Below are 19658 nucleotides of genomic sequence, written 5' to 3'. Positions count from 1 at the left end.
TTTTTGGCTGCTTGGCTTGCAGGATCTTAGTTCCCTGACCAGGGATTGAAACCGGGCTCCCAGCAGTGGAAGCGCCAAGTCCTAACCACTGCACTGCCATGGAATTCCCAAAATGAAGGTTTTTATTGAATTATTTAACAGCCTAAAGTTTTTTCCCCAAAACATGAAGATCCAAAACGTCCCATAAACAATAAACTGTGATTCCAATGCACACAACCTTTCGATTACTGAAAATGTTATCTTTATCTTATTTCAGTTGGTCCAGGGTGGGTTTTAGCAGCATTTTTTGGTAATTTTGGCTTCATGTTGTCTGGAGAGAATTTACAGGTGGTGACTAATTGGCAAATAATTTGAGAAGTTCCTCCCTTAAATGTTTTATAGGGACTTCCATGGTGGTCCAGTGATTAAGACTCCGTGCTTCCACTGAAGGGGACACGGGTTCGATCCCTGGTCGGGGAACTAAGATCCTGCATGCCACGCAGTGTGGCCAAAAATCAAAAAAAAAAAATTGTTTTATAGACTTGAGCCTCCTCTTTCTATAATATTATGGCTGTTTCAGCCCCTGGCAAAAAAGCATTTGCTCAATAAATGTTTTGAGAAAGAGTGTTTGAATAAATGATGCAGAAATGTTATGAATGCAACAGATGATTGTTAAATATTCAGTGAACATCAGTGAGAAGAGAAAATCATACTTTCTACCCTAAAAAATGAAAAGTGCTGTCTCTTTTGCCACACTTTCCCAAAATGATTTAAGAAATCTGCTTCACAGTTTGCAGCACTAGTTGAGAGTAACTTTTGGGGAAGGTACATAATGAAAAAGACAGTACATAGTCTATTAATATAAATTAATGATCCCAAATAAGGATTTAAATAATGGGGGCCTAGATCAGTAGTGTGTTTTTTTTACTGGTGATGGAATATACTAAAACAGTGATATCTATATCAGTAAGAGAAAGGAAATATGAAGTATCAAGTTCTTAAATGTAATTTTAAAATTTTTTATTTTTACATTTTTATTTATTTCTTTTTCTGGCCATGTTGTGCGGCATGCAGAATCTTAGTTTCCCAACCAGGGATTGAACCCATGCCCCCTGCATTGGGAGTGCAGAGTCTTAACCACTGGACTGCCAGGGAAGTTACCCTTAAATGTAATTTTTTTAAATTGAAGAGTCCTAGTCTTCCTCTTCATCACATAGGCAGCACCTTTGAAGTAAACAAATCTGTAACTTGACCAGTTTTTTGGAATGCAGGTCACAGTATGACCCGACCCAGCCTCTGATGGTTAGCTTCATCATAAGCTCCATGGCCTCAACTCGGGGAAAGACTGTATTTTTTTAGCACCATTTTAGGTTCAGGATGTAGGATTTTTAGGCTCTTTATTTCTTCTTTAGCCAGTTTTGGTGAATTGAATTTTTCTAGGAATCTATTCATCTTATCTAAGTTTTCATATTTATTGGCATAAAGTTATTAAAACCTTTATCTGTTTAGTCTATGTAGCACATTTAGCTATAGTCCCTTATCATTTTTAATATTATTTGTACTCTCTTTTTTTGTTCTGGTTACTCTTGCCAGAAGTTAGTCTATTTTATTAGTCTTTTTTTTAAAAATAAATTTATTTATTTTTGTTTATGATTTTTGGCTGTGTTGTGTCTTCGTTGCTCTTCACGGGCTTTCTCTAGCTGTGGCGAGCAGGGGCTACTCTTCGTTTGCCGTGCATGGGCTTCTCATTGCGGTGGCTTCTCTTGTTGTGGGGCATGGGCTCTAGAGTGTGCGAGCTTCAGTAGATGCGGCACGTGGGCTCAGTAGTTGTGGCTCGTGGGCTCTAGAGTGCAGGCTCAGTAGTTGTGGTGCACGGGCTTAATTGCTCCGTGGCATGTGGGATCTTCCTGGACCAGGGTTTGAACCTGTGTCCCCTGCATTGGCAGGCGGATTCTTAACCACTGCGCCACCAGGGAAGCCCTATTAGTCTTTTTAAATAATTAACTTCTGGCTTTATTGATCTTCTCTATTAAATATTTTTTTACTTCATTAATTTCTACTCTTTATTATTTCCTTCCATTTTCTTTAGGTTTATTCTGTTAATTTTCTAAGTTCTTAGCTCATTATTTTGAGCTTCAGTTATTTCCTGATGTAAGCACTACTGCTATAGATTTCCTTCATAGTACCACTTTAGCTGCATCCCACAGTTCTGATATAGTATTCTCATTACCATTTATTTCTAAGTATTTTCTAATTTCTACTATGAATTCCTCTTTGACACACAAGTTGTTGAGAAGTACATTTAAAAATTTTCCAGACTTATGGTTTTTTTCCCCTTAATTAATTATCTTTTTATAACGGATTTCTAACTTTACTGCATTTAGACATTTGTGAGGCTAACTTTATGGCCTGGCGTGTGGTCAGTTTTTATAAATGTTCCATGTGTGCTTGAAAAGAATGTTTACTCTCCAATTTTGGGGAGCAATTTCCTACCTATTTCTATTAAGACAGCCAGCTAGTTGTGCTGTTCAAAATATTCTATATATTTCATAAGTTCTTTTTGGGTCTGTTTGAACTATCAAGTACTAGAGGAGGTATGTTAATATACCTACTATGATAATGATTTTGTCAATATCTCCTTGTGGATATGTCAAATTTTGCTTTTATATATTTTTAAAAGCTGTGTTTTGGGGTGCTTTCCAGTTTAGAATTGTTATATCTTCCTGGTTAAATGATCCATTTACTATTTTGTTATGGTCTTATTTTGTGATGACTAGGAATGCGTTTGCTTAAAAGTATTCTGCTAGAAATATAGTTATATCAGCTGTCTTTTGGTTAGAATTTACCTATATTGTATATTTACATTCTTTGAATTTTAGTCTGTGTTTTTATATTTTAGGTGTATCTATTAATACCAGCACATAGTGAGATATGGTTGTTGTTTTTTTTAATCCAATTTGACAATCTGTCTTTTAGCTAGAGAACTCAGTCCATTTACATTTAGAGTAATTACTAATATATTTGGGTTTTTTTAATTGGTTTTCTATTCTGTTTTTCTGTGTCTTTTCCCTTTTCTCGTCTTATTTTGGATTGATTGAGCTTTCTTGTTTTTTAATTTTCTTTTCCATTTTCCTCCCTCTACGCATTTGGGATATAAAAAAAGGGAAGTCAAGGATGACTCCAATGTTTCTGGCATAAGTAACAGGAAGAATGGAATTGCCATTGACTGAGTTCATATTTGGGCGTTTTAAGTATGATGCCTTTTAGATAATAAGGCAGAGATGTCAAATAAGTAGCTGGACATGCAAGTCTGAAGTTCAGGGGAGAGGTCTGAGTCAGAGATAAAAATTTATAAGTTTATTAGTATATAAATTATATTTAAAATGGACTAGGTGAGATTGCCAAGGGAATGGACTTGGAGAAGAGATCCAAGGACCAAATCTTGGAACATTCCAGTGTTAAGAGGTAAGAGGTTGAGGAGCAACCAGGAAAGGAGAAGATTGAGGAGAGGCTGGTGACATGGAAGCAAAACCAGAAGAATATGGTATCATTCTTGAAGTAAGAAAATATTTCACAGAGAAGTGTTTCTGGTTAAAATTTGTTTTAGGATCATGCTAACTCATTACTTTTGTGCCAGTTCGTCTATGATTTTTAAAGTTAAAAATTATATCTAACCTAGCATTTTAGTTGTTTAACCTAGCATTTAGTTATTTAGGTTGTTCAGAAATTTTAATCCATACAATGCCAGAAATGGAAATTCTGATGGCTCTTTTTAATGTTATAAAGAAGGATCCTAACATTATAGTCTAAGTATCTATTGATTGAGAGAAATATATATCAAAAGTATCATTTAAACTTAGATAATTGTATATTTTGTTCATTTTAACAGCATCTACATATTGTTGAAAATGTCTTCATTTAGACTTATTTAAATATTCAGCAAATACTTACTGAACATCGACAGTATCCTGTCAGATAAGGTTTCTGATTTCATGGAGTTTACATTATAGTGAAGGATAGAAGTAACAAACAATGAATAAGATCATCTCAGATAATGGTAAATACTCTGAAGAAAATCAAACAGGGTAATATGATAAGGACTGGGAGAAGACATTACTTAAGATGGATGTTCAGGGAAGGCTTCTCAGAGGAGGTGACCTTAAGGTAAGACCTGAGTGACAAGGAACCAGCCAAATTATCATCTGCCTGCAGTCAAGGAGTGGTAAACATACACATGAATTTTTTTTTTAAAGATTTATTATTTATTTATTTAATTTATTTTTGGCTGCATAGGGTCTTAGTTGCGGCATGCGGGATCTTCATTGAGGTATGCAGGATATTTTGTTGCAGTGCACAGGCTTCTCTAGTTGTGCATGCGGATTTTCTCTTCTCCAGTTGCAGCGTGTGGTCTCTGTAGTTGTGGCGTGTGGGTTCCAGAGTGCGTGGGCTCTGTAGTTTGCAGCACACGGACTCTCTAGTTGAGGTGCACGAGCTCAGTAGTTGTAGCCTGTGGGCTTAGTTGCCCCGCGGCATGTGGGATCTTAGTTCCCTGACTGGTGATCAAACCCGTATCCCCTGCATTGTAAGGCGGATTCTTTACCGCTGGACCACCAGGGAAGTCCCCCATACACATGAATTTAAGAGCTCTATAGTCTTTTTTTTTTTTTGGCTGCTCCAGGGTGACACGTGAGATCTTAGTTCCTCGACCAGGGATTGAACCCGTGCCCCCTGCAGTGGAAGCACAGAGTCCTAACCACTGGACTGCCAGGGAATTCCCAAGAGCTCTATACTCTTTAGATTGGGAACCACTGTCATATGGGAAAGATTTTGAAGTACTGGCTTCAGACTTAGCCCTTAGCTTGGTCAGTCCAGACCATATGGGCCTGAGATATTCCTTTCCAGGCTCGAACCCATAGACTTCAGTTTTCTGTCAGTAAAATGGGGACAAGAGCCTGGATTCTAGGGTGCTGCAAGGGTTAATTAATGCCTATAACATTCTTTAAGATCTTTAGTATATGTGCTGCCGAAGTGAGCCTCTTTAAGATCTTTAGATGAAAGACCTAGTGCTGCATAGACGGTTATTAGAGCCTCCCAAGCCCCAGGGAAAATCTCTCCATATCAGTAACCTAGGTTCTCTCCTCTCCAGTCTGTAGCTATGGAACAATGGTTCTCAAACTTTCATGGGAATTGGAATCAAACGTTGTTATAATGTGAATTTCTGGGTTCTCTACTTGAAGTTCTTGTTTGTTTTTGTTTGTTGTTATTGTTGTTTGTCTACTTGAAGTTCTGATTCTCTCTAAGGTTCTGGGTTCTCATCTTCTTAGTTCTGTGTTCTTCTGTCCTCTTGTCCAGTGCCTCATGCTTCCCAACACTCTAGATTTTTGTCTTTGCAAATGGACCTGAGTGTGCATTTGTCTATATATACTAAGGTCAGAGACATCTTTGGTCATTTTTCCTGAGAGCAATTCACAGCAGATATTGGGGAAGGCAGGAATGTGTCTGTATCTACTTCTCAAATTAGTCACATGTTAGAAGGAGGATTTCAGGAAAACTTTCGAATAAAAGGAGGGAGAAATTGCTGACTGGTACAAAATGGGAGTTGAATACATGGAAAGTAATTAATCCTGGTTTGAGGACCAGTTCACTGCTTCTTACCTCTCTTCTTGGTGCTGAATCCCAGTATAGGGGCTGTCCAGGGCTTGATAGATCACTTCATTCATTTACTCATTCATTCATTCAACAAATATGTATGTATTAAATATTTATTATGTGTCAGGCAGTGTTTATATGTTGGAATTCAGTGTTAAATAAGACAAGATCTCTATTCTCCTGGAGTATCCATTCTAATAGGGGGAGACAGAAAATAAATAAATATATAAAGATACATACATAAGACTGTTTCAGACACTGATAAGTACAATACACAAGCTAATGTGATAAAGAAGGTGGGTGACTACCTTAGATTAACATTTGAGCAGAGACCTGAATGACAAAAATAAGTCAGCCTTGAGAATACGGAGGAGGGGATGGAGGGGAAGCATTTTTGGCAAAGGGAATATCAGTGCAAAGCCCTTCAGGCAGGAAGGACCTCAGAATGTTTGAGAAAACGAGAAAAGGCCCACATAACTAGAGTGGAGGAGTGAGGGAGAGAAAATTTCAGGATGAGGCTGGAGAGTCTGAGGATTTGGGTTGTAGGCGACCATAATATATACCTTGGAAGAAGCGGTGTGGGTGAGGCCTTGTCCCTTGGGGTAAGAATAGTAGAGGCCAACTCAGAATTGCCAGAACAATCTTGAAAATGAAGAACTGTGTTGGAGGACTCACACTTCCCAATTTCAAAACTTAATTCAAAGGTATAGTAATCAAGACAATGTAGTACTGGCATAAGGAAAGACATATAGAATTGACAGTCCGGAACAAACCCTCACACTTATGGTCAATTAATTTTTGATGAGGGTGCCAAGACAATTTAACGGTGAAAGAATAGTCTTTTCAACAAGTGGTGCTGAGAAAACTGGATATCTATATGCAAAAGAATAAAGTTGGACCCCTACCTCATGCCATATGCAAAAATTAACTCAAAATGGATCAAAAACCTAAATACAAGAGCTAAACCACCTCTTAGAAGAAAACATAGGTATAAATCTTCATGACCTTGGATTTGGCAATGGTTTCTTAGATATGACACCAAAAGCACAAATAACAAAATAAAAAAATAAACTGGGCACCATCAAAATTTAAAACTTCTGTGCTCCAAATGATACTATCTAGAAAGTGAAAAGACAACCCACAGAATGAGAGAAATATTTGCAATCATATATCTTATAAGGGACTTTTATCTAGTTTACAACTCAATAATAAAAGGGACAAATAACCCAATTTAAAAATGGACAAGGGATCTAAATAAACATTTATTTAGATATATAAATGGCCAATAAGCACATGAAAAGATGCTCAACATCATTAGCCAACAGAGAAACACAAATCAAAACCACAGTGAAATACCATTGATACCCACTAGGATGGCTATAAATAACAAGTATTGGTAAGGATGTGGAGAAACTAGAAACCTCACACATCGTTGGTGGGAACGTAAAATGGTACAGCAGCCCTGGAAAACAGTTTGTGTTCCTCAAAAAGTTAAACACAGGACTTCTCTGGTGGCGCAGTGGTTAAGAATCCGCCTGCCAGTGCAGGGGACACGGATTTGAGCCCTGGTCTGGGAAGATCCCACATGCTGCGGAGCAACTAAGCCCGTGCGCCACAACTACTGAGCCTGTGCTCTAGAGCCCGCGAGCCACAACTACTGACCAGTGTGCCACAACTACTGACCAGTGTGCCACAACTACTGAAGCCCACGCGCCTAGAGCCCATGCTCTGCAACAAGGGAAGCCACCGCAATGAGAAGCCCATGCACCACAACAAAGAGTAGCCCCTGCTCGCTGCAACTAGAGAAAGCCCGCATGCAGCAACGAAGACCCAATGCAGCCAAAAATGAATAAATAAATAAATAATTTTTTTAAAAAAAGTTAAACACAAAATTAATATATGACCTAGCAATTATACTCCCAGGTATATACCCAAAAGAATTGAAACCAAGTACTCAGACAATTGTACACCAATGTTCATAACAGTATTATTCACAATAGCCAAAAGGTGGAAACAACCCCAAATGACCCAACAACCCAAACTCATGAATAGATAAACAAAATGTGTTATACCTATGCAATGCAATGTTATTCAGCAATAAAATGGAACAAAGCACTGATACATGCTACAACATTGATGAACCTTGAAAACATCATTCTAAGTGAAAGAAGCTAGTCACAAAGGACCACATGTTGTATGATTCCATTTATATGAACTATCTAGCATAGGTAAATCTATAAAGACAAAAGGTATACAAGTGGTTGCCTAGGGCTGGGGACCTGAGGTGTTGAGAGATAATGGCTAATGGGTTTAGGATTTCTTTTTCAGGGTGATGAAAATGTTCTAAAATAGATATGATAGTTGTACAACTCTGTGAATATAATAAAAGTCACTGAAATATACACTTTGGAAGAACTGTGTGGCATGTGAATTATATTTCAATAAAGGTGTTAAAAAAATAAAAAGAATTGTAGAGGCCAGAGCCCGATATCTAATTAGAAGAGTCACAACAGGGAGGTTGAAAGCCTCTAGGGCCTCCAAGACCAAAGGAATTACCACTGCTGGGCAAGAACTGGGGAATTCTCCAATACCAACTCTAGGGACATACTAGCTAAGTGAACCCAAGGGAAGAATCATGACCTTGGGAGGTTTCTCCAGGTTGTTTTCAGAGACCTGTGTTTGTTCATCTCCCATGAATATATCCATGTCCAAAGGGGATAATGTGTAATGATGCAAACTAGAGCTTTGTTCCCTCTCTAGATTCTCTGCTCTTTTCAATGACATTTATTTCAGAGTCCTTAGCTCCAGCCTGGACATATCTCCTGTTCATTAATAACTATAGGATCACAGAGCTGGAAGATCATCTCATCTGAAAGATGCAGAAACTGAGGGTCCAGAGAAGGAGAGTGATCTGCATGATCACACAGCCAGTAAATGGCACAAAGGAGGATCAAATCATGGTGAAATGCCTTATGCCTAAATTCCCCATCCTAGTGACCATATCCCTAATGAATCAGCAATAGCCTAAGGAGAGAAGGGCTCAGGCCAGGGGAGGGGTGGATGGTAGGAGAAAAGTAGAAGCTTAGGTGAATGTGGAGGTGGAACGGGAGGTATAAGGGAAAGTAGCAGTTGTTATTATGCTGGTTTACATTTTTTTCTCTTTTAACTTGATTTCTTTTCATGTTGATCTATTCTAATTAACCAGGTGGTACTGTGGCCTAGAAGAATTGCTGGTTCTTAAAGGCCATTGAAGGGTTTAGGCCATTTTAAGAAATGGGCCAGAGCAGGAGGAAGGGAATGCGAGTATTCCTGCTTTAGGGGATGTCCCTGGCTCCTTCCTGTTCATGCTGTTGAGCCCAAGTGGACCAGACGTGGCCCCTGAAAGTTTGTCTTTACCAGCTAGCTTCGGGGTTTCTAAACGCCTTAATAGCTGTGCACGTGCCTCACTCTCATCTTCCCTTTCCTAGTCTCTCTCTTTACCCAGCACAACCCATAAGTCTTATCTGGAGACTTAGACAGGGAGAAGAAGGGAAAGAAGTGCCTTTTCCCTTTCATAAACTCACATCAGAGATACCCAGAGCACAGTTCAGAGCTCTTGTTCCCATGCTTTGACTGCTGGGCTAAAGATGAGCGGTGGCTGAGTGGGAAAAGACTGAAAACACAGCAGAGTCTCTATAGGTCATCTCCTCCATTCTTCTGCCACTGCTGGAACCGCTATACTATAGTACTGCAGCAGCTCTGAAACTTTTTGATCTCAGAACCCCTTTACACTCTGAAAACTTATTGCAGACCCAAAGAGCTCTTGTTTATATATGTAGGCTTTGTCTATTGATATTTTATCTACCAATATTTACTGTAACAGAAATTTAAACTGAGGAATTTTTAAAAATCCATAATTTCATTACATAAATGTGAACACAAGTTACATATTTTTTAAAATTAATTAATTAATTAATTAATTTTTGGCTGTGTTGGGTGTTCGTTGCTGCGGCGACTGGGGTCTATTCTTCGTTGCGGTGCACGGGCTTCTTATTGCAGTGGCTTCTCTTGTTGTGGAGCAGGGGCTCTAGGCGTGCTTGCTTCAGTAGTTGTGGCTCACGGGCTCAGTAATTGTGGCTCGCAAGCTCTAGAGCGCAGTCTCAGTAGTTGTGGCACATGGACTTAGTTGCTCTGCGGCATGTGGGATCTTCCCAGACCAGGGCTCGAACCCATGTCCCCTGCATTGGCAGGAGGATTCTTAACCACTGTGCCACCAGGGAAGTCCATGATCTTTCAAAACAAAAATAATTTAATGAGAAGAGTGGAATTTTTAATGTCTGGCTTAATAAAAGACGGATGGATTCTCCTATCTGCTTCCACATTCAGTCAATTGCAATATAGTATTTTGGTTGAATAACATGAAGCAAATCTGGACTCACACAGATATGTAGTTGGAAAAGGGAAAAATATTTTAATGGCTTTTCCAGATAATTGTGGTTATTTCCTTTAATACCACACCAAAATTAAACGACTGTTAGTTTTGTAAAGGTTGAAAACATAACTATAAACTTTTCATACTCTGTTACATTAAAATTCATTGGTCTATCTTTGGATGGTTGTTCTACTCATATATGGGTTTGTAACATCAACCATTGGTCATTTGGGAAATATTGGTCCACTGAGTTATGTAGGTCTTGCAAATACTGACACATTTAATTATATAATATCGAAAACCACATTTGTTAATATTATCACTATCTCAGGACTTCCCTGGTGGTCCAGTGGTTAAGACTCCACACTCCCAATGCAGGGGGCCCAAGTTCTATCCCCAGTCAGGGAACTAGATCCCACATGCCGTAACTAAGAGTTCGCATGCTGCAACTAAAAGATCCTGCACGCGGCAACGAAGGTCCCACATGCGGCAACTAAGACCCAGCGCAGCCAAATAAATAAATAAATATTTTAAAAAGTATTATCACTATCTCTTCAGAAAAGTCTTTTAAGTTTTGGGAAACTGTAAACCAATGGTAGTGGGTACAATTTTGCAAAATCCTCATTTTTGCCCCAAAGCCTGAATTTTATAACTGGAAACAAATACTGTCAGCTGTTTCCCTTCAGATGGCAGGCTCCAGAAAATGTCTGCCAAATACACAAGTCTGAATTGCCAAAACTTATCTGTCAGTCACACTTTCATGTAAAAATGGTATTCCATGAAAAAGTGGTTAGTTCAGCTTTGCAACTGGAATTGCTGCCTAAGTGTTTTTCCTTGAGGCAATCATGTACTTGAGACAAGCAATGTATAGCAGAAGTGCTTTATGTATACTTCCCATTTTCCTCACATAGAATATTTAAAATATATGTACTCAAGGGTTGAGTTTTGTTTTCTGTTTTTAATATTTATTTATTTATTTGGCTGCGCTGGGTCTTAGTTGTGGCACACGGATCTTCGTTGCTGTGTGCAGGATCTTCGTTGCGGCATGCAGGATCCTTAAGTTGTGGCACATGGGATCCTTTAGCTGCGGCATGCGGGCTCTTAGTTTTGGCATGCACGTCGGATCTAGTTCCCTGACCAGAGATTGAACCTGGGCCCCCTGTATTTAGAACGTGGCGTCTTAACCACTGGACCACCACGGAAGTCCCAAGGGTTGAGTTTTAATAAAATTAATTTTACCTGCTCCATTAAGGATATTCATATTAAATTTGGCTTTTTTTCCCCCTTTGCGTGCTGAGTGGAGAAGACTACATTAACTACTAGTACAGTTTGATACCATTGCCTTGAATCGTGCTGAGGCACCAGCAATTTTTACCCACCATTGCTTTTTTTTTTAATATTTATTTTGCTGCCCCGGGTCTTAGTTGCAGTATGTGGGATCTAGTTCCCTGATCAGGGATCAAACCTGGGCCCCCTGCATTGGGAGCATGGAGTTTTAAGCACTGGACCACCAGGGAAATCTCTACCCACCATTGCTTTCGTACTGTCAAAAAGTCAACACAGTGAAGAGTTGTATCTTAGAATTATAATGAAAACAGTTTTGATTCCACAGCCCTGAAAAGGGCTTGGGGCCTCCAGGAGTCTATAAACCATACTGTGAGAACTGTGGCAATATATGTGTGTGTGTATGTGCGTGTATATTAAAATATATGTAAAATAGTTCTCCCCTAAGTTCACATTTCTCTGAGTTAAATATAATTCCCTATATCTGACCTTAAAAAGTACATTCTAAATTTTAATTAATTTGCTTTTTCCTCCCAATTTTAATTTATTGGACAAGTAACATTACAACAATAGAGCTATTTTAAAATTTAAAAAAATCATCTACCAACTTCTACAGTTTAGTTTAAAGGTAATAATGGGGGGTGCTTTTGGAAATCTATTATTGCAAAAGTGTTATATGCTCATTGTAAACAAATTCAAACAATAAGTGTACAAATAAAATATTTTTACTTAAAAACAGAAATAATTGCATATACTTTTTTGCTCAGCAGTTTACCATGAACATTTTACTTAGAGTTTTTATTCATTCTTTTTAACAAGTGTATACCAGGTCGTTTTATAGCTCTACTGCAACTTAGCCACTTTTTTATTGATGGACAAGCAAGGTTTCAATGAATTTCCTTGTACAAATATTTTTGAGCTCATGTGTGAGTGTCTCTGGGCACTATTCCCCCAGAATTGGAAGTGGATTTGCTAATCAAAGGGTGTGCACATTTAAAAATTTGAAGGCTGGGCTTCCCTGGTGGCACAGTGGTTAAGAATCCGCCTGCCAATGCAGGGGACACAGGTTCGAGCCCTGGTCCGGGAAGATCCCACATGCCACGGAGCAACTAAGCCCGCATGCCGCACAACTACTGAAGCCTGCGTGACTAGAGCCCGTGCTCTGCAACAAGAGAAGCCACCACAATAAGCCTGTGCACCGCAACGAAGAGTAGCCCCTGCTCGCGGCAACCAGAGAAAAAGCCTGTGCGAAGCAACGAAGACCCAACGCAGCCAAAAATAAATAAATAAATAAACTAGAATAAATTTACTTTTAAAAAAATCTTTTTAGGCACTCGCACAGCAGAGCTGAGTTGTTTCACACGCGGGACTCTGGTCTGAAGCAATGTGTGCAAGGCCTCTGCACGCGGCACCCTGTGAGCAAGTAAAACTAGACTAAAACAAAGGAAAAGAAAAGAAGAACCCAAGATTTCTTACGATGAGCTCATAGAATTTGCATCCCAACCACGGTACAGTTTTGTTCAAACAAGCCTTGAGAACAGAAGCAAGAAAAACTACAATCCTGCAGCCTGTGGACTAAAAACCACAGTTACAGAAAGATAGAGAAGATGAAAAGGCAGAGGGCTATGTACCAGATGAAGGAACAAGAAAAAACCCCAGAAAAACAACTAAATGAAGTGGAGATAGGCAACCTTCCAGAAAAAGAATTCAGAATAATGATAGTGAAGATGATCCAGGACCTCGGAATAAGAATGGAGGCAAAGATTGAGAAGATGCAAGAAATGATTAACAAAGACCTAGAAGAATTAAAGAACAAACAAACAGAGATGACCAATACAATAACTGAAATGAAAACTACACTAGAAGGAATCAATAGCAGAATAACTGAGGCAGAAGAACGGATAAGTGACCTGCAAGACAGAATGGTGGAATTCACTGCTGCAGAACAGACTAAAGAAAAAAGAATGAAAAGAAATGAAGACAGCCTAAGAGACCTCTGGGACAACATTAAACGCAACAACATTCGCATTATAGGGGTCCCAGAAGGAGAAGAGAGAGAGAAAGGACCAGAGAAAATATTTGAAGAGATTATAGTCGAAAACTTCCCTAACATGGGAAAGGAAATAGCCACCCAAGTCCAGGAAGCGCAGAGAGTCCCATACAGAATAAACCCAAGGAGAAACACGCCGAGACACATAGTAATCAAAGTGGCAAAAATTAAAGACAAAGAAAAATTATTGAAAGCAGCAAGGGAAAAACAACAAATAACATACAAGGGAACTCCCATAAGGTTAACAGCTGATTTCTCAGCAGAAACTCTGCAAGCCAGAAGGGAGTGGCATGATATACTTAAAGTGATGAAAGGGAAGAACCTACAACCAAGATTACTCTACCCGGCAAGGATCTCATTTAGATTTGATGGAGAAATCAAAAGCTTTACAGACAAGCAAAAGCTAAGAGAATTCAGCACCACCAAACCAGCTCTACAACAAATGCTAAAGGAACTTCTCTAAGTGGGAAACACAAGAGAAGAAAAGGACCTACAAAAACAAACCCAAAACAATTAAGAAAATGGTCATAGGAACATACATATCGATAATTACCTTAAACGTGAATGGATTAAACGCCCCAACCAAAAGACATAGACTGGCTGAATGGATACAAAAACAAGACCCATATATATGCTGTCTACAAGAGACCCACTTTAGACCTAGGGACACATACAGACTGAAAGTGAGGGGATGGAAAAAGATATTCCATGCAAATGGAAATCAAAAGAAAGCTGGAGTAGCTATACTCATATCAGATAAAATAGACTTTAAAATAAAGAATGTTACAAGAGACAAGGAAGGACACTACATAATGATCCAGGGATCAATCCAAGAAGAAGATATAACAATTATAAATATATATGCACCCAACATAGGAGCACCTCAATACATAAGGCAACTGCTAACAGCTATAAAAGAGGAAATCGACAGTAACACAATAATAGTGGGGGACTTTAACACTTCACTTACACCAATGGACAGATCATCCAAAATGAAAATAAATAAGGAAACAGAAGCTTTAAATGACACAATAGACCAGATAGATTTAATTGATATATATAGGACATTCCATCCAAAAACAGCAGATTACACGTTCTTCTCAAGTGCGCACGGAACATTCTCCAGGATAGATCACATCTTGGGTCACAAATCAAGCCTCAGTAAATTTAAGAAAATTGAAATCATACCAAGCATCTTTTCTGACCACAACGCTATGAGATTAGAAATGAATTACAGGGAAAAAAACGTAAAAAAGACAAACACATGGAGGCTAAACAATATGTTACTAAATAACCAAGAGATCACTGAAGAAATCAAAGAGGAAATAAAAAAATACCTAGAGACAAATGACAATGAAAACACGACGACCCAAAACCTATGGGATGCAGCAAAAGCGGTTCTAAGAGGGAAGTTTATAGCTATACAAGCCTACCTAAAGAAACAAGAAAAATCTCAAGTAAACAATCTAACCTTACACCTAAAGAAACTAGAGAAAGAAGAACAAACAAAACCCAAAGTTAGCAGAAGGAAAGAAATCATAAAGATCAGAGCAGAAATAAATGAAATAGAAACAAAGAAAACAATAGCAAAGATCAATAAAACTAAAAGTTGGTTCTTTGAGAAGATAAACAAAATTGATAAGCCATTAGCCAGACTCATCAAGAAAAAGAGGGAGAGGACTCAAATCAATAAAATCAGAAATGAAAAAGGAGAAGTTACAACAGACACCGCAGAAATACAAAACATCCTAAGAGACTACTACAAGCAACTTTATGCCAATAAAATGGACAACCTGGAAGAAATGGACAAATTCTTAGAAAGGTATAACCTTCCAAGACTGAATCAGGAAGAAACAGAAAATATGAACAGACCAATCAGAAGTAATGAAATTGAAACTGTGATTAAAAATCTTCCAGCAAACAGAAGTCCAGGACCAGATGGCTTCACAGGTGAATTCTATCAAACATTTAGAGACGAGCTAACACCCGTCCTTCTCAAACTCTTCCAAAAAATTGCAGAGGAAGGAACACTCCCAAACTCATTCTATGAGGCCACCATCACCCTGATACCAAAACCAGACAAAGACACTACAAAAAAAGAAAATTACAGACCAATATCACTGATGAATATAGATGCAAAAATCCTCAACAAAATACTAGCAAACAGAATCCAACAACACATTAAAAGGATCATACACCACGATCAAGTGGGATTTATCCCAGGGATGCAAGGATTCTTCAATATACGCAAATCAATCAATGTGATACACCATATTAACAAATTGAAGAATAAAAACCATATGATCATCTCAATAGATGCAGAAAAAGGTTTTGACAAAATTCAACACCCATTTCTGATAAAAACTCTCCAGAAAGTGGGCATAGAGGGAACCTACCTCAACATAATAAAGGCCATATATGACAAACCCACAGCAAACATCATTCTCAATGGTGAAAAACTGAAAGCATTTCCTCTAAGATCAGGAACGAGACAAGGATGTCCACTCTCACCACTATTATTCAACATAGTTCTGGAAGTCCTAGCCATGGCAATCAGAGAAGAAAAAGAAATAAAAGGAATACAAATTGGAAAAGAGGAAGTAAAACTGTCACTGTTTGCGGATGACATGATACTATACATAGAGAATCCTAAAACTGCCACCAGAAAACTGCCAAAGCTAATTAATGAATATGGTAAAGTTGCAGGATACAAAATTAATGCACAGAAGTCTCTTGCATTCCTATACACTAATGATGAAAAATCTGAAAGAGAAATTATGGAAACACTCCCATTTACCATTGCAACAAAAAGAATAAAATACCTAGGAATAAACCTACCTAGGGAGACAAAAGACCTGTATGCAGAAAACTATAAGACACTGATGAAAGAAATTAAAGATGATACCAACAGATGGAGAGATATACCATGTTCTTGGATTGGAAGAATCAACATTGTGAAAATGAGAATACTACCCAAGGCAATCTACAGATTCAATGCAATCCCTATCAAATTACCAATGGCATTTTTTACGGAGCTAGAACAAATCATCTTAAAATTTGTATGGAGACACAAAAGACCCCGAATAGCCAAAGCAGTCTTGAGGCAAAAAAATGGAGCTGGAGGAATCAGACTCCCTGACTTCAGACTATACTACAAAGCTACAGTAATCAAGACAATATGGTACTGGCACAAAAACAGAAACATAGATCAATGGAACAAGATAGAAAGCCCAGAGATTAACCCACGCACCTATGGTCAACTAATCTATGACAAAGGAGGCAAAGATATACAATGGAGAAAAGACAGTCTCTTCAATAAGTGGTGCTGGGAAAACTGGACAGCTACATGTAAAAGAGTGAAATTAGAATACTCCCTAACACCATACACAAAAATAAACTCAAAATGGATTAGAGACCTAAATATAAGACTGGACACTATAAAACTCTTAGAGGAAAACATAGGAAGAACACTCTTTGACATAAATCACAGCAAGATCTTTTTTGATCCACCTCCTAGAGTAATGGAAATAAAAACAAAAATAAACAAGTGGGACCTAATGAAACTTCAAAGCTTTTGCACAGCAAAGGAAACCATAAACAAGACGAAAAGACAACCCTCAGAATGGGAGAAAATATTTGCAAATGACTCAACGGACAAAGGATTAATCTCCAAAATATATAAACAGCTCATTCAGCTCAATATCAAAGAAACAAACACCCCAATCCAAAAATGGGCAGAAGACCTAAATAGACATTTCTCCAAAGAAGACATACAGACGGCCACGAAGCACATGAAAAGATGCTCAACATCACTAATTATTAGAGAAATGCAAATCAAAACTACAATGAGGTATCACCTCACTCCTGTTAGAATGGGCATCATCAGAAAATCTACAAACAACAAATGCTGGAGAGGGTGTGGAGAAAAGGGAACCCTCTTGCACTGTTGGCGGGAATGTAAATTGATACAGCCACTATGGAGAACAATATGGAGGTTCCTTAAAAAACTAAAAATAGAATTACCATATGACCCAGCAATCCCACTACTGGGCATATACCCAGAGAAAACCGTAATTCAAAAAGACACATGCACCCGAATGTTCATTGCAGCACTATTTACAATAGCCAGGTCATGGAAGCAACCTAAATGCCCATCAACAGACGAATGGATAAAGAAGAAGTGGTACATATATACAATGGAATATTACTCAGCCATAAAAAGGAACGAAATTGAGTCATTTGTTGAGACGTGGATGGATCTAGAGACTGTCATACAGAGTGAAGTAAGTCAGAAAGAGAAAAACAAATATCATATATTAATGCATGTATGTGGAACCTAGAAAAATGGTACAGATGAGCCAGTTTGCAGGGCAGAAGTTGAGACACAGATGTAGAGAATGGACATATGGACACCAAGGGGGGAAAACTGCGGTGAGGTGGGGATGGTGGTGTGCTGAATTGGGCAATTGGGATTGACACGTATACACTGATGTGTATAAAATTGATGCCTAATAAGAACCTGCAGTATAAAAAAACAAACAAAACAACTAATACTAAACTTTCATTGGGTTATTTGTATGGAAATATGTTAACATAAATGTTTCAGACATTACATGAAATTTCTAAAAATCTTATATTTGTATTTGTATGGAAATATGTATGGAAATATGTTAATATAAATGTTTCAGACATTACATGAAATTTCTAAAAATCTTATATTTGTATTTGTATGGAAATATGTATGGAAATATGTTAATATAAATGTTTCAGACATTACATGAAATTTCTAAAAATCTTATATGTTCTGGTATAATGTTATAAGTAATAATCCTAGTTATTACTTTAAAATGTATATCTCAGAAATAACTAATTTTCTTGTCAACTGCATTATTATGAACTTTCATCAAATCTTTTACCGTGGTCATTTTTAAGTCTTTTGTCATTTACAGACAGTTCTGGGTGTACTCTGATGATTTTGCAAATATGTTCCTATAAAAGGGTTTCATCTTCAAGAAATTCATGGAAAAGACTCTGACAAGTACAGGTTTCTGGTGACTGACTGTACTGCTGAACTGAATGAATAAGCATTTTCAGAACTCTGATGAAAAACTGATGAACTCATAAAAGTGCTAACAAAAGATCAAGATGAAAAGAAACAATTAATTACATGGGACTGAGTGAACTGATGAGGATGAGTATAATTTTTGTGACTTTCTGTCTGAATTAAAAAAAAAAAAATCCCACAAGGACTCAGAGGCAAAAAAAAAAGAAAAAAAAACAAAACAAAACAAGCCTTGAGACCATTAGGAGGTTTGGAATAGGTTCAAAGCTGTTTTACTCTGAGTGATTAGTTTACTCAAAATAACCTTACTTTGAGTTTATTACAGATACTGTGGTCATCAGGCATTCATTTCGGCTTTAATATTCCAGATATTTTCCCCTATATATCTGTTTTGATTTCTATAAAATTAGGATAATAATAGCACCTACTTCAAAAGTTGTAGTGAGGATGAAATGTCATAAAACACACCAGGTGATTAGAACATTACCTTGCACATCAAACTTTAAAATGTTAGCTGTTATCATTAACCTCCCCAATGTGGTCACCTTGTTCTCTCTTCATATAGAAATATTTATGATATATTAATAGTGTATTTGACAATTGGCAAATAGTTCCAACTCTGTAGCATGCCAAATATGTAGATAAAAACATCTATTAATGTTCTAAAGCTAGAATGGGGATGAATGTTTATCTTTATTGAGAAAATGGTATATTGATGACATTTCTTCCCAATGTGGAAATTTTCAAGCCAGACCACAATAAAATTTTCTCCCTCTCTGTCAAAAAAAAAAAAAAATCTTTTTAAAAAATTGGAGGCACCTCCAAACTGATTTCCCTAAAGACTGTATCAATTTTCACTCCTGCTAAAGGTATATGAGAGAGCAACATGGGACTTGTTTAGTGTAACTGCTGGGCAGGAGATGATCAGGGTCTGAATAGTGGTCTCACCATTGCTCTTGAAGGTTTTTTAATATTTCTGAATCCTTTGGTCACTCTCCAGGAATCCTAGTATTCCTCTAAAATCCCTAGTAGATAGAGCAATATTGCTGCTTTCTTAGGACTCTCTATTACAGCTCAGTCTCAGATAAAAACGCTGCCAGCTTATGGGCAGAGGCATTGGGACAGTCTAGGACTTTAGCCAAACCGCAGAGGCCACTGACAGGCTTGCCCACTTCTCAGACATTTGTCCTACATAATTCTTGTACTGGTGAAGCAGTCTTCTT

The sequence above is a fragment of the Balaenoptera physalus genome (genome assembly GCF_965194825.1).
Source record: "Balaenoptera physalus genome assembly, chromosome: 3".
Taxonomy (NCBI): Eukaryota; Metazoa; Chordata; class Mammalia; order Artiodactyla; family Balaenopteridae; genus Balaenoptera; species Balaenoptera physalus.
This window is presented reverse-complemented; position numbering follows the sequence as displayed.